Here is a 14,850-nt window from a genome sequence, read left to right as displayed (position 1 = left end):
AGTTAAAATATTCTTTGAAAAAGGAGCCATCTATGTAACATATTCGGAAAATGTCCATGTTATGTATTTACCGAGGTTGTAGTTAAATGGTTCATACCTCGACATTATGGGTGGGAGTGGACAATCGGGGTTTGGAGATATTGAACACTTGTTGTGTGTGTGAGTCGGTCTGTCATAGGTAGGAATAAATGTTTTTAGAGACTGTATTGTTTTTTTTTTTCATTTGTTGTAGCACTTTGTTTAATTGATTTTCATTTGTTTTTTTTCGATTTTTATAATTTTTTAATGTATTCATTTGACTTCATTATAACTATAGCATTTCTCTTTTGTTTCTATAATTTTGATGTTATTGTTTTGTTTTAGGTTGTTTATAAAATTAATATTTTTTTCAGTGTGAGGTTGTTTTCAGTTTTCTTTTTTGTACAATTATGCACTAGGTTTTGTGTGAATTTTTTTGAAAAACATTGCTGATTTGTTGGTGTTTTCAGTTTCTGTATAATGGATCACAAGTCTCCCAAGTGTAGCTTTCACGTTTTTGTTACTCGATTTATAGAGGTAATAATAAAATTTCATCAATCTCATATAAATTGACACTGAATTGTTGGGGGTATATGTTAGTTGTAATGTCATTTTAAAATTTCATGCAATAAGAAATACGTCTAGACAGACAGCCTCATAACACATATTTATGGTTTCATCACTTGTCTTCTGACATGTGAGCTTTATTTTCTTTATTCAAAACAGGAACAAAGAGGATATATTTATTAAACGACAATCCAACTGTCCACTGTTGTTTTATGGCTTCTTGAAACATCAATGATCATACTTTTCTACATCCAACATCACGATTGAGCCGATAACAGTTGATGATGAACCAGCTGTGAAAAGATTCTTACGACTGAATTTAGCAGAAATAGAAAAAAGTGTTACCTACCTTACAATATCATAAAATCTACAGAAATATGAAACTTTTGATTATAACATTGATAGCTGTCGTTCTGTTTTACATGTTTATTTCTTATATCACATATTCTGTACTGTTTGGAATTTCGTTTGGATTAAGATTAGGTTTAAACTCATCACAATCGATCACACAAGTGGTTTACATACATGTTTGTAATGACTTAAGTCTAGATGTGATGACCCCAGTCACGTGATCCTTCTAAAATAATCACTCATTTCAAGTAGAAAATATTGAATATGAGGTGTTAGGAACAGTTATAATTCAAAGAGAAAAATATATTCCGTATTTGACCAAAGTGTATGTAAAGAAAAGTCTACACTGGGTTTCGAATAGGAATTTAATGATTAAAGATGTATTCAGCTTGTTAAAGAAGAAGGCTGCAAAAAACTGTGTCTCCTTGTTAATTGTTTAAACACAGGTGAATAAATTTTATTTACACGACGGTTTTAAAATACAGGAACAAAAAACTCTTTGCCGAAACGTGTTTCATTAAGTTTTTGTTCAAAGAAATGGAAATAATTGTTACTTGAAACATTATATAAAAGGAACTTTACTCTAATGTTTGATAGTTTGTTAACATTTCTTCCGTTTTGACTCATCTGGACACACTATATTACAACAAATTTTAATATGCAGTTCACAAAATATATAATAACTTGTAACGGTTTCAAATAAACACACTGTTACAAGTAAGGTTTTTATCATATGTCTATTTTTGTTATTTGTTACAATCATATACCGTAACGGTAAGCAGAAGCAGCACCTATGAATTTATGTGTATCGTACTGTTTGATTGTGGAAACAATGTCTGGATGAGTGATGTGATTTGAATATGTCAGTCTGTATTCAGAAACCTTTACTATGAAGCTTCTCTGCAAGGCTATTGTTAAGATGTGTGGTCATCTGATATAGAAGATTGTGATGAAGGTTAATGATTTACTTACAGAACGTTTCGTTTCAGGTAATTATGCTTTCAATAAAATCGTTTCCGAGTGTTTAAAATTGGGAGAAAACAATAGCAATAACAGATGAAAAGTGGCCTGAAAAAATAATAAATAAATTATGGAATAAAATGTTTTTTAAACAAAAAACAACACAATCATTAACGAGTGATGAAGCCCATTTATTAGTGTTATAATTTTTCAAACTTACCTTCCAGCCACGTGGGTCAACACAACACGAAAGAAGGATTATATGAATTGATATGTGGAAATTATTAAATTGATGAAAATAAACAAATTGACATTAAGAGGACTGTGTATTTAAATGCTTGTTATCTTGTCAGTAGGGGCATTAAAATGTGACGGCCAATATAATTATTAGTTAAAAGTAATCCAAAAGCCAGCATGGGTTGTATTGACTGTCTTCCCTCCAGTGACAAAAAAAGAAATATAGACAGCTTGTACAGATAGTCGTCTGGTAAGTTTGTGCTAAACTCAAAACACAAACTCTTAGTCTAACTATTTTCAGAACCATTAGTCACACAGTCCTTGTAGATTAAGTTCCTGAACTGAAATGAATAGTTACTAGAAGACTGGTTTTTATTTTGCCTTATTTATTATAACTCTTTCTGAAATACAACGTGACATTTTGCCAAGATATGATATGTTACATTGGATACAACCATTGAAATAAATTAAACACACATAAAAACAATAAATTAACAGTCTAAGGCCGTTACAAAAAAATTATTTATCCAAATAAAGCTATATTCGTTGTTTGTAATATCTTGTTCCAAAGTTAATCAAATCAGATTTAATGAAGGATTTGATTTTAGAAGTGAAATGAAATATCTCTGAAGGTAACTTCACTTATATGAATGAATGGTGATTTGGTATTTTGGTAAATGGGTGGCAGTTTTTTAATATGGATTAATGCACTCATTAACAAACATTAAAATCTCGAAACCCCCCTCATGAATATAAATATTTTCCATAAATTGTAACAACACTGATATAAAATGTGTTTTTGTGTCACTTTTAATACAAACAATTTATTATTACATTTTTTCATGATTACATTAATTTTATTACACCAACACACCTCCAGGACTTTATCTTGGTTAGTGGTTTCACTTTGATTAATCCTCAGTTTGTAATAGTTCATTTCAAGCAATTCATTTAATTTAAAGGAAAACAGCACGAAATACCTAGAAACCTCACGTTTACATTTCTCATGAGGAGTCTTCAAGTTATAATATACTCAATGTAATGGATTCGTACAAACACTTACGCGTTCCCAATAACTGAATTTTATCATAATACCACCTGAAAAGTTTGCGGATCCAGAAAGAGTTCAGGAACCATATTTTATAAAGATAAGGTTTGTAAAGATAAGTGTTAGAGTTATGAGAAATTATTCACAAAATTCATCTGTTTGTAGGATCGGTTTTTAGCGTTGAAGAAATGACGCCAGATGTATTTGAAGAAATTCTCACTTTCATAGTATTGTAAAAAATGGAAGTGACGTCGAGTTTGGCTTCAAAATAATGATAAACAAAGTAAAAATAAACATAAATATAATGGACCTAACTGAGTGCTGAGCATTTTGGAAATATATAATAAATGTTTTAAAGAACATACTTGTTTATAAGTGTCACTTTTACCAGTTATTTCTTCTTTTTAGTATCAACCAGTTTGCCAACACCTTTTCACTGGTGTATGTATTTTATATCATCCTACCAGTTTCACACCACATTTGTATTAACTCAAAACCGTCAGAGGATTTCACTGGATAATAACCAGACCAGCTACTCTAGGTCTTTCTTTTGCAGGTAATATTTTATCATTTATGGTATGTGAGAATGTTGAAAGAACAGCACTGGCACTGTTGATAAACAAATGGTGGAAGTGGTTACAATACATCAATATCTTAAATTTCAGTTTGTTAAATACTAAATATCTTATTAGGAATTATGAGGAAAATTTGCAACAATGATTGTTCATAATATCAAAGAATCCACTTGTAATAAAGTTCATGTGGATAGTGAAAAGGTTGTTACTTCCTTCATATTTGAAATAAAAGTTTTATAAATAGTTACATATCATTTCCATCTATTAATAGATAACAAACTTTTCAGCATTTTTTGACGTGACACAACCATTATCATACTTGTAGTAAAGCATTGTGAGTGTTATGGTTACAGTGGTGATCCTGTAATGGTTTCTACAAAACCGTATAAGGACTCTAGAACACTAGACCGATGTTAAGAGGACATATCGATAATCTACGCTTTCCTACTTCACTTCTGTTTACTGTATGTGTACACAATTGTTAACCAAAAAGCAAGGAAAGAGCAGTTAATAGGAAAAACTTGATGTTATTTTTAAATTGTATTTACAACACTACGAAAAGTAGAAATACATTAGTAGAAAAGTAAAATTAAGACAGTGCCCAAACGAAAACTAGTAACATTGAAAAAATTCTGTAATGTACATTGGGAAATAATACTGGTCGATAAGCAGACAGGGCTTGAGAGTTGATGGTGTCTTTACATATTAACAGCCACTCATATAAATGTAGCAGGAGAAAGATATCCTTATGGAAGGAAAGTGTTAAGGCAGTCACGTAATAAGTATTTCAGACTTTTCACTCAGAACAATAGAATTCCTCGGATAGTTCATCAGAATATTGATTATTGTTTGTGTAATGTGAAGTAACAAATACGGCACAAGTTTTCGTTTTTTTTTCTAAGAATCTCTAGCGATATTTCAATATCAGGCTAAGAACTGGTGGTATTTGTAGTATGTGTAGGTATTCTGGCATATGAAACAGTATTGTTTTTAGTGTGTTTCTTGTTTCCTAACTTTCTAAGGCATGTCAGACAACGTTTTGAGTAAAGTATTGGATTATATCAGTGTTCCATATATAATTTTATTGTAACAGTTCAAACACTCACACGAAAGAGATTTTATGGTGTAAAACATTGAATATAATTATATATTTAAATAATATTTACCACGATAATTTATTTTCGGTTTAATAAAAATGTCTTACTCTGGAACAACACTGTTACTGCTGTACTTTAACTCTGCCTTTAACCTGTTAAGTGCCGTAGACGAGATAACTCGTTCAAGCACATCGGTGACACAGTGCCACCGAGTTAATTCTTTCTAAATAATACATAACTTCAACGCTACATGTCAGCACCATACATGCATTTCACTTTCGATCCAAAATGGCGTAACGAAAAAGTTACAAAACGAAGAAACATTAGAGTTGTAATGTAGCAGCTGAAATACTTAGCAGCCAACAAGTTAAATTTACATACCATCTTTGGATAGATATTCAGAATCTTGATATTAAAATTATCTATTCACACTGATAACGGTAGCCATCTCTTAAATAATAACTCCAACAACAGAATGATCTAGAGGAAACTACAATATGATTTTTACTTGAATTATAATGCCAATTTTGGATTAAACCACAGTTTACAAATATCCCACACCTCTTAAGAATTCAGTGTTAAATAATGCCACAGTGATAAATATCTCTTTCTTTTCTGTCGACTTTAATTGCAATAAAGCTATTGTTGCTGCTCCAATATCGCCAATACCATAAAAAAAAATTTAAGAAATGGTAAATTTATATATTTATGTACAGCTACGATATACTAAGCAAAAATATCATGGCTGACTTTGTTATAAATTGGTGTTCATATGAACACAACTGCTAGTGATATACAGTTATATCATATCAAAGTTTGAATATTGAAAATGGATCGCTAAAGTGTACTTTGAAAAAAATTGTTAGTTGATACATGGAAGAAATATTTCTTACACCAACAGCTACAACAAAATATTTAAACATCCTCAAAGTAAAGCACAACTTACTTACATTATTTAAAAGTATAAACATGAAACTTGTGGCTTTAAAGTAGTAAACTTGATGTGATAAAGGTCAGTACCAGTCTAATTTTCTTCCTACCTTTTCCATTTAAATTATTAATGTTGTTTATTCATCATTCATTCACCACTCGATTCCGTCAAGGAACATAGGGCCGCAATCACTTGCGGTTTCATGAACAGGTATTTAAGTGAGTAGGTTGTTAACCCACTGCACAGAGCCGTTCCTAATTTAGTAGTGTAAAACTAGAAGGAAAGCAGCTAGTCATCACCACCCACCGCCAACTCTTTGGCTACTCTTGTACCAACGAAAAGTGGGATTGACCGTTACATTATAACGCCCCCACGTCTGGGAGGGCGAACATGTTTGGCGCGACTCTGGCGCGAACCCCGACCCTCAGATTATGAAGCGCACGTCTGAACGCTCAATGCCATGCCGGGCCATTAATGTTGTAATTGTGTATTAATGGTTAACACACTCAACAAGATTTGTTGACAGTCATTTAGGCTAGAACCACGTATATCCATCCCTAAAAATTATTTTAATTTACGTTTTGGTAGCTTCATATTTTCAAGAAAAATAAGTAGTTATAAAAAATGAGACTTATATCATAAAGTTATAATTTGTTGTACCACTTAAAAGAAACACTGGTATTCATTATTTCGGTTCAGGTTAAAAAATATTTTTATATCTTTTAAAACTGAAGAAAATTAAAATTTGTTAAGCAAACAATCTCATACATAAGATATGATATTCCCTGATCGTCTCTCAAAGGCTCTATTTCTGTCATAACCATTTTTATCCTCAATTTGTATTTAAAATAAATCATTTATGTTAATTTTTACATTTCAGTTGACAATCTTTATTCCGACTTCCTACTTTAACTTTCTACTAATTCACTTGGAATTCTAATGATCTAAATATCCCATCAGTGAAGTCATTTTATACTTGTTAAATTAATAATGCTTATATTTTCTTATAAATATTTAAGTTGAACATGTAAAAAAAAAAATGTCTTTGGAATATTTTTATACTTGATCAGTTTCTCCATCTTTATTTGGCAACAATGTACTGAATAATATAAATTTATTTATCTAAGGCAATTGTCTAATAAACAATCATAACAATAACTTACATATGGTATTGAGGTTATTAACCATGTAGAAATTGAACAACAATAACTATGAAAAATAGAAATTAAACAGTTAAGATTTAAGCTTTTCTGTACACTGATACGTCAAACCTCGATCTTTGTAACTGTTGATCAAAATATTTAAAATCCAATAATTATCTGAATTTCATAAACATAAGAAAAGGGTATAATTACAGGTACTACACAATAAAATAAAATGTACAGATTTCAAATATTACGCTAAATAATAACTGGTAACGAATAAAATATAAAATAACTTTTTTATAATTATTTCACTTTTAGTCGAATAACGATACTTTGATATTTTTTCATAAATGGTGTCCACTGAGTGGTTGTTAACAATTGCTTTGTTAAAACCGGCTGATGGTATGTTGTAAACAGTGTTGAGTTACATCAAATTTATTGTATTGAGAATTGCCAAAACCTTACTCTGTTATAGCATGGTTTAAAAGCAGTGTCGATGTTAAATTGAATTAATTTTAAAATGTGATCAAAGTTCATGAATTGTAAGATGCCCAACACATGTGTCAGAGTTTTCTATATGCCTACCTGAATGCAAAATTTATTATACTATTTCAATTCAAATGTATATATATATATGAAATTGTTGTGCATTTTAGAGAAAACCAGATCAACAGTGAATTATACCAGAACTGAATTTTATTTGGAAATAATAATCAAACCTCACTTTTAATGATTTTTAACTTTATTAGGAAGTAATTCTTTTCTATTTAGTCAATGGATATTGACGCTTTTTGCTCGATTTTACCCTAAACATATAAAATATATCCCAGTATCCCTTGATATCGAACAAAATTCGTAGGTGCTATTTTAATGTGAAATAATGAATCACATGGTATGTCTTCGTACTCACACCGCGAGAAAACGTGTGTCAATGCCTGTGGTGGGGAGATAAGAGATAATCCATTGAGTAGCTTCGTCTTTCATTCCAAACAAACAAACAAAGAAGATGGATAAAATAAAAACAAACTTATAAATCTACAAATAAACTTTCAAACAAACTTCAGAATGGGCCTGATAAGATAGAAGAACAGTATAGGCATGGTATTTACTCAAATAACAGACCTTTCAACTGTCTTTATATTTCTCGAGCAACATTATTTGTTTCAAGTAGATTAAAGAAGCATTAAAACTATATCGTTGAAGGAAAGTTGATACACCGGATTTATTCTTGAATGTTCAGTTGTATTTTGTTTCAACAAGGTTTTCAGTTTTATCTATCGAAACTAATATGATTTTTATGTTTTGTTAATGCTTTACTATTCTTAATATTAATAATGTAGATCTATTATTACTTTTTAAGAAATTTTAACGAATCATTTTTCCTTTTTATGATTTTCTAAATACAGCTTGTATAACTTACATTTATTATTTTGAAAAATCTAGCTTATTTCTAAAGGAAATAGAAGTGTCGTAACTTAGATACAGAAAAATATTTAGACTTTTTACGAATTACACCAAATTGAAAAATAAACATTATTATTAAAGGTCTAAATATTTAATTATTTTAGTTATTGTTTTATGAAGCAGTTCCATTATTGTATAGATATATATAATAATGGAACTGCTTTATATAGATATCATTTCAACATACGACCACTTGTAAGTATATTTCTCGAACAGTACACCAGTGTTATACACTATGAATCCACTGTTGATATAAAACTCAATTGACTTTGAACTTAAAGAACTGGTACGAACTTGTATCTTCTTACACTCTTTGTCTTTACCCATTTCTATGCAACATTTCACCATTAACTTTCCTATTCCACGACTTCGTAGACCTTTCCTCATAAACTTCCTTCCTAAATATCTTTGTTTATTTGAGCCTCTTTTGAATAACGCTGTTGCTATTAGAACATTTTGAATTTTTTTTTCTACCAGGAATATGTGGTTTCCTTTCACGTGTCCACGCAACTGGATTGATTAGATTCGCACTATAATCATTGTACAATCTGCTGTGAAATATTGTAATAGCAGACGTGACATTTTTAAGGCTATTGTAATTCCTTACGTAACACCAATTATAACTGAGATAATAATAGTTTATATCAAGGTGTAGACTGCAGTAATGAAGAATACTAAAGCGATCCAGATTTTAACGTTTCTAAACACTTCAGTACAGTGGAAGGAAGCAAAGTTTTATCTTTTTCTGCAAACATCAATAGGAAGAAATCTCCAATATCTTGGACATCATCAGTGGTTAATGATTCAATAGTGGTGGCTGATAAAGCCATGATTCCTTTGGAGCCACAAAAGCGATGTCTTGTGTGGTCCTGTGTAATATGAAAATAACATTTGTTCTTATTATTAAACGTCAATTAATATACACTATATGGACAAACACATGTTGACACACTTTCTTATTAGTGGGTTTGGCTATTTCAACAACACCCATTCCTAACAGGTCCATAAAATCACGCATACAGCAATGCAATCTCCATAAACAAACATTAAAAATAGAATGGGTCGTACTGAAGAGCTCAGTGACTTTCAACGTGGCACTGTCATAGGATACCAAGGATCTTTCCAAGAAATCAGATCACCAAAATTTCTGATTTGCTATAGCTGCCCCTGTCAATTGTAAGTGCTTTTCTTGTAAAGTGGAAACGTTTAGGAGCTATAACAGCTCAGACACGGAGCAATAGGCTACACAAGCTCAGAGAACGAGATCTCTAAGTGCTGAAGCATGTATCGCATGAAAATCGTCTGTCCACAGTTGAAACACTCACATCTGAGTTCCAAACTGCTTCGGCAAGCACAAGAACCATGCGAAATACCAAGCGTCGGCTGGAGTGGTGTAAAGCAGATCACCATTAGACTCTGGAGCAGTGGAAACTGGTTCTCTGGAGCGATGAATAACTCTTTACTCTCTGGCAGTCTGATAGACGAATCTGGGTTTGGCGAATGCCAGGAGAACACCACCTGCCTGAATGCATAGTGGCAGCTGCAAAGTTTTGTGGAGGACGAATAATGGTCTGAAGCTGTTTCTCGTGGTTCGCTCGAGGCTCATTAGGACCAGTGAAGGGAAATCTTAATGCTACTGGATACAATAGTATTCTAGGGAAGTGTATGTTTCTAACTTTATGGCAAAAGTTTGTGGAAGGCGCTTTTTGTTTAAGTATAAAAATGCCCCCGTGCACAAAGCTAAGTCCATAAAGACATGGTGTGTGGAGGTTGGCCCCGACCTCAACCCCATCAAACACCTTTAGGATGAATTGGAACGCTGGCTTCGAGCAGGCCTTCTTGCCTGATATCAGTGCCCAACCTCATTTCCGCAGCCATATTTAAAATCTAGTGAAAGGCCTTCCAAAAAGAGTGGTGGCTGTTATAGCAACGAAGGGATACCAACTCCATATTAATGCCCATGGTTTGGGAATGAGATGTTCAACAAGCACATATGGGTATGATAATGAAATGTCCACATATGTTTGGCCATGTAATGTATTTGAGCTGTGTATATTATTAATTTACTGCAAAACATCTGACCGTTGTTGGGTTTTATCTCATGTTAATTTTGAAAGTTACCACAAATTACCAGTGAGTATGCTAATCATATGGCCATATCATCTTACTCTTGAGATGGCTCCAAGAGAAGATGAGGAGGCATAATTAATTCCTTAATATGTTTAAATGCACTTTTATTACTTCATGTTTAAAGGAATTCTCAAAAGAAAACAAAAGCATTATGGCGGAAGCAAAAGTGATTGCGTGCATCCATCAAACTAAGTATATTATAACTTCAAGACTTCTCATGAGAAATAGAAAGGTGAGAAGGGTATTTTTGGCTCTTTTTTAAAATTAATTAAAATTTATTATTATAGTACATAAAATCTTAATTTATCTCGAAATATATAGTTGCCAAAGAGAATACTGATTAAGTTTTCCAGTGAGAGAGAAGTAAGTATTCAGATTTAAAACGCGAAAATCAGGGATTTGATTCCTTCAGGTGAACACAGTAGATAGCATGACATGGTCTTCTATAACAAATAAAACACTGAGGTTGTATAAATTACGAAAATATGTTATGTTAGAAAATAATTCATTAAACAAACATTCCGAAAAATGTACCATTTGCCTAAACTTGTATATTTAATTAAACGGTTAACGGTTAACAATGATCAGCGAAAAAAAATCAACATATATTATCTTGTATTTTATATTTTGTTTGCTCTTTGCCTGAAAAACGTCACAAGATATTTTAATAAAAGTCAGAGATTGTAAGAAAATAAGCTACAAGTGGTAAGGTGAAGAAATTAAACTGTTTTCGCTGAAAATTAACACGTGCTTAATGCCAGGATGAATAGCGTTTCAAGTAAAATGTTTAGATGTTAAAATATTGTAAAATCTATCGATTTCTTTACAAAATACGTTGATAAATTTATTAAAATAAAGGAAGATTGTTCTGGCTGGTCCTCTCATTCATAACGTCTAAAACAAAGCAGTTTTATATTGACTAATATAACAACAATGAAGGAATCCAACTTACCCTTGAAGATATTGTCCTTACTCCAGGAAAAAGGTCAGTTAAGAAGTTGAAAAATATCTTACAGAAAACAATCACGGATTTAGGCCACAGACACACTGACCTCCTATCTAAAAGACAACATTCTGAATCAAAAAAAGACATATTACAAAGAGAACAAACCGAACAATTTACTGCCGAAATACTAAGTTCATATTGTATCCTATGCTGCATTATTGAATGTTTTGCTAGGTTAAGTCATCTTTATTAGTAAGATGAGATAACACAGTGATATTGACTAGTCTCGGGTTGTTCCGTAACAACAAAAATACAAGATAACATCCTTTAAAATTACAGAGATGAAGAGGACTTTACAAATGTCATAACGGAAACAAAGAAACTTAAAAAAGGAAATTACTGGAAAACAGTTGCTCGGTAAAAAAGAAATACACATTTTTTTATATTTTATTTGTTTGTAAATAAGCACAAAGCCACACGTTACGGTTTCTGCGCTCTGACTACCACCGATATCGAATCTCGTTTCTACCGTTGTAAATTCACAGACATGCCGCTGTGCCGCTTTGAGACATTTTCATATTAAAGTTTATAAACGAAGTATTTATCTACAGAGAGACTTGTTACAAATTACTACAATCAAAGCTGTCTTGATAGGTGATGATTTGGTGATTATTCCTGCTTCTGATAAATATCTTCCAACATACAGAAAACAATAAAAAAATTCTGAGATACCTCTAAACTAAATGTCTGCCAAAAGAAATATTTCATATTCGATCCACTCATTATATTGGTATACATTATTACACCTATTAAATATTAATAAAAGCATGGGTTTATTAGTCAGGAATATAATACCAATAACATCTTATTTGTGAAAGGCTATCCGTGTAACACTTTCTTAACAACATGGAGGGTTAGACGTTTAAACATGCCAGTAGTTTCTGTCAAGATGATTTTTTTACAAAACCTTAGTACATATAGCTCTAGCATTAACATTAACACTTTTCTAAATGAAATATGAGAAGAATGTCTTACGTTGATCCTGTGCTATAGTATTCTGTGATTTCTTTGCAGATACAGCCAAGTATTTTATGTAGTTGTTTGTGGGAAAATTATAAACATCTGTAGAGAAGAGGTATGTAATACATGAATAGCTAGCTAAGGAAAGGAAACTTGACGAGCCTGGTTTCAATTTGAAAATATTGAGTCAGTTTGGACGTGTTTTTGATAAACTATCATTAGAGTTACAAAAAAAATGTATTTTTGTAGTTATTTAAGGAACTTATGAGTCGATCTAAACTTGTGTGATTACACACAGGAAGAAATAAACACACCGTCTTTTTTAATCGCATCTGTGTACAGATTTTCTACATGCACAACTATGTTATTTGTACAATTTATATATGTTTGTTAGTTTTGAATTTCGCACAAAACTACATGAGAGCTATCTGCGCCAGCCGTCCCTAATTTAGCAGTGTAAGACAAGAGGGAAGGCAGCTAGTCATTAGCACCCACCGCTAACTCTTGGGCTACTCTTTTACCAACGAATAGAGGGATTCCCCGCTTCGTTTTAACGCCCCCACGACTGAAATAACGAGCATGTTTGGTATGATTGGGATTCGAAGTCGCGACTATCAGAGTACCTCAACCACCTGACCATCCCTGGCTTCCACGTGATGGATGTTGTAAAATTTATGCACATGATACAAGCAGAAGCTGTAAAACACTTCTGTTCATAAAGTTTCACCTTGACGCATGTCACGGAATAATTTCAGCTGATTATCAGTACTTTTCTAACATGTACTTTGCTAAATTCACTTATTACATTACTTCTAGTGCTTAGACACATGAACAGACATATACTTAGAAGCCATATTTTTATTAAGTTGTATCTTGAAACACGTATTCTTTCTCATGATATTCTCAGTCTATCGGTTTACTACATTAAAATACCAATTTGAGAGAGACAATTAAACAATCCTTAACTTCATAAAGACAATATCACTTTACCTTATATCAAATTTTCCACCATACAAAATTAAAAGGTGTTCGTTTTTCTTGGAACATTTCCATTGACCATTATCCTTTTCATGTTCTTACTCTAATACAACATTGATATATATATTTAAATTACTTTAATGTAATGATTTTGCTTACTATATATTCAAAAATCTTTGTTAAAACATTTGTTCTTTGCTATACAAGTATTTATTTTTTAATTTTATGTATCAACTTCTCGTAGTTTGTTAAATTCACTCTAAATAAGATTTGATAAACAACCTTTTGTGAAATGTTGGAAGACACGTTAAATATACCAAATAATTAAACGTCATTTGGTAATTATTCTTTGTGTGGTTCAAAATTGAACAAACACAGATACATAAAGAGTTTCCAACCAATGTGTTGTAAAATTTCTTTTTTTTTCAGCACTGGTGCTAATGCGTAACTAGTATGGGAAATAATGGAGTATACCTTAACATGTTAAAATATCATATGAATATTTACGCTACACAGTTTTCCTTACTAACTCAGTTGTGAGCTTGATGGCTTATACCTCCCCAAATTATTGTTCGATTAATGCAATGGGCACATCTTAGATGTAACTTTATAGTTTAGCAAATAACGACATAACTAATATTACACAACTAGTTTTACAAATACATAATGTGATCATGTAATACTTAGGCTCTCGTCTATATTCTCCGTAAACTATAGGTGGCTCCAGGAAAAGGTACAAATGGTAATGCTATCACCAACTAATAAAGATTAACAAAATGTTTCAGGAATCAAACTGCATGAGAAATATATTTACAAAATATTTAGATACTTAATATCATATTCATCTGTCAATAACCCATTTCTTTGATCATTGTCGAAAACTAAAATAAAAATATTACGCTTTCAGAGGAACAACATACTAGTATTATAACCTTGTAAACATTGTAAGATAAAATACTCATGAAGTTATCTGTGTGCTTTTTGCATATAACTTAACTGGATGATGTAACGTTTAAAATAGTCTATTTTGTAAACATTTAAATAAATATTTTACAACATCTGTTACTGGTACCAAGTTATGTAGTTTAAAATAAGAACAAAAACATTTAAAGAGAATTATTAAGTAACTGATGACCAACCAGTGTGGTAACTTGTGAACGTATGTAGGGCTACTCTTTTACAAACGAATAGTAGAATCGACCAGAACATTGTAACATTTGTGTAATTTTGCGCCATAAAAAGTATAACTTTATTCACTTTATTTTCTCTCTTTGATCGATTTTAAATGTCTTTTATTATTACACACTTGTTTATTAAACCGCATCTGTAGTGAATTGGACACAATAGAAGCAGGCAAATGGGGAAAAGAGATGTTGGTGTTTT

This window comes from Tachypleus tridentatus, chromosome 7, assembly GCF_004210375.1.
Source record: "Tachypleus tridentatus isolate NWPU-2018 chromosome 7, ASM421037v1, whole genome shotgun sequence".
NCBI classification, from domain to species: domain Eukaryota; kingdom Metazoa; phylum Arthropoda; class Merostomata; order Xiphosura; family Limulidae; genus Tachypleus; species Tachypleus tridentatus.
Note: the sequence above shows the minus strand (reverse complement) of the source record.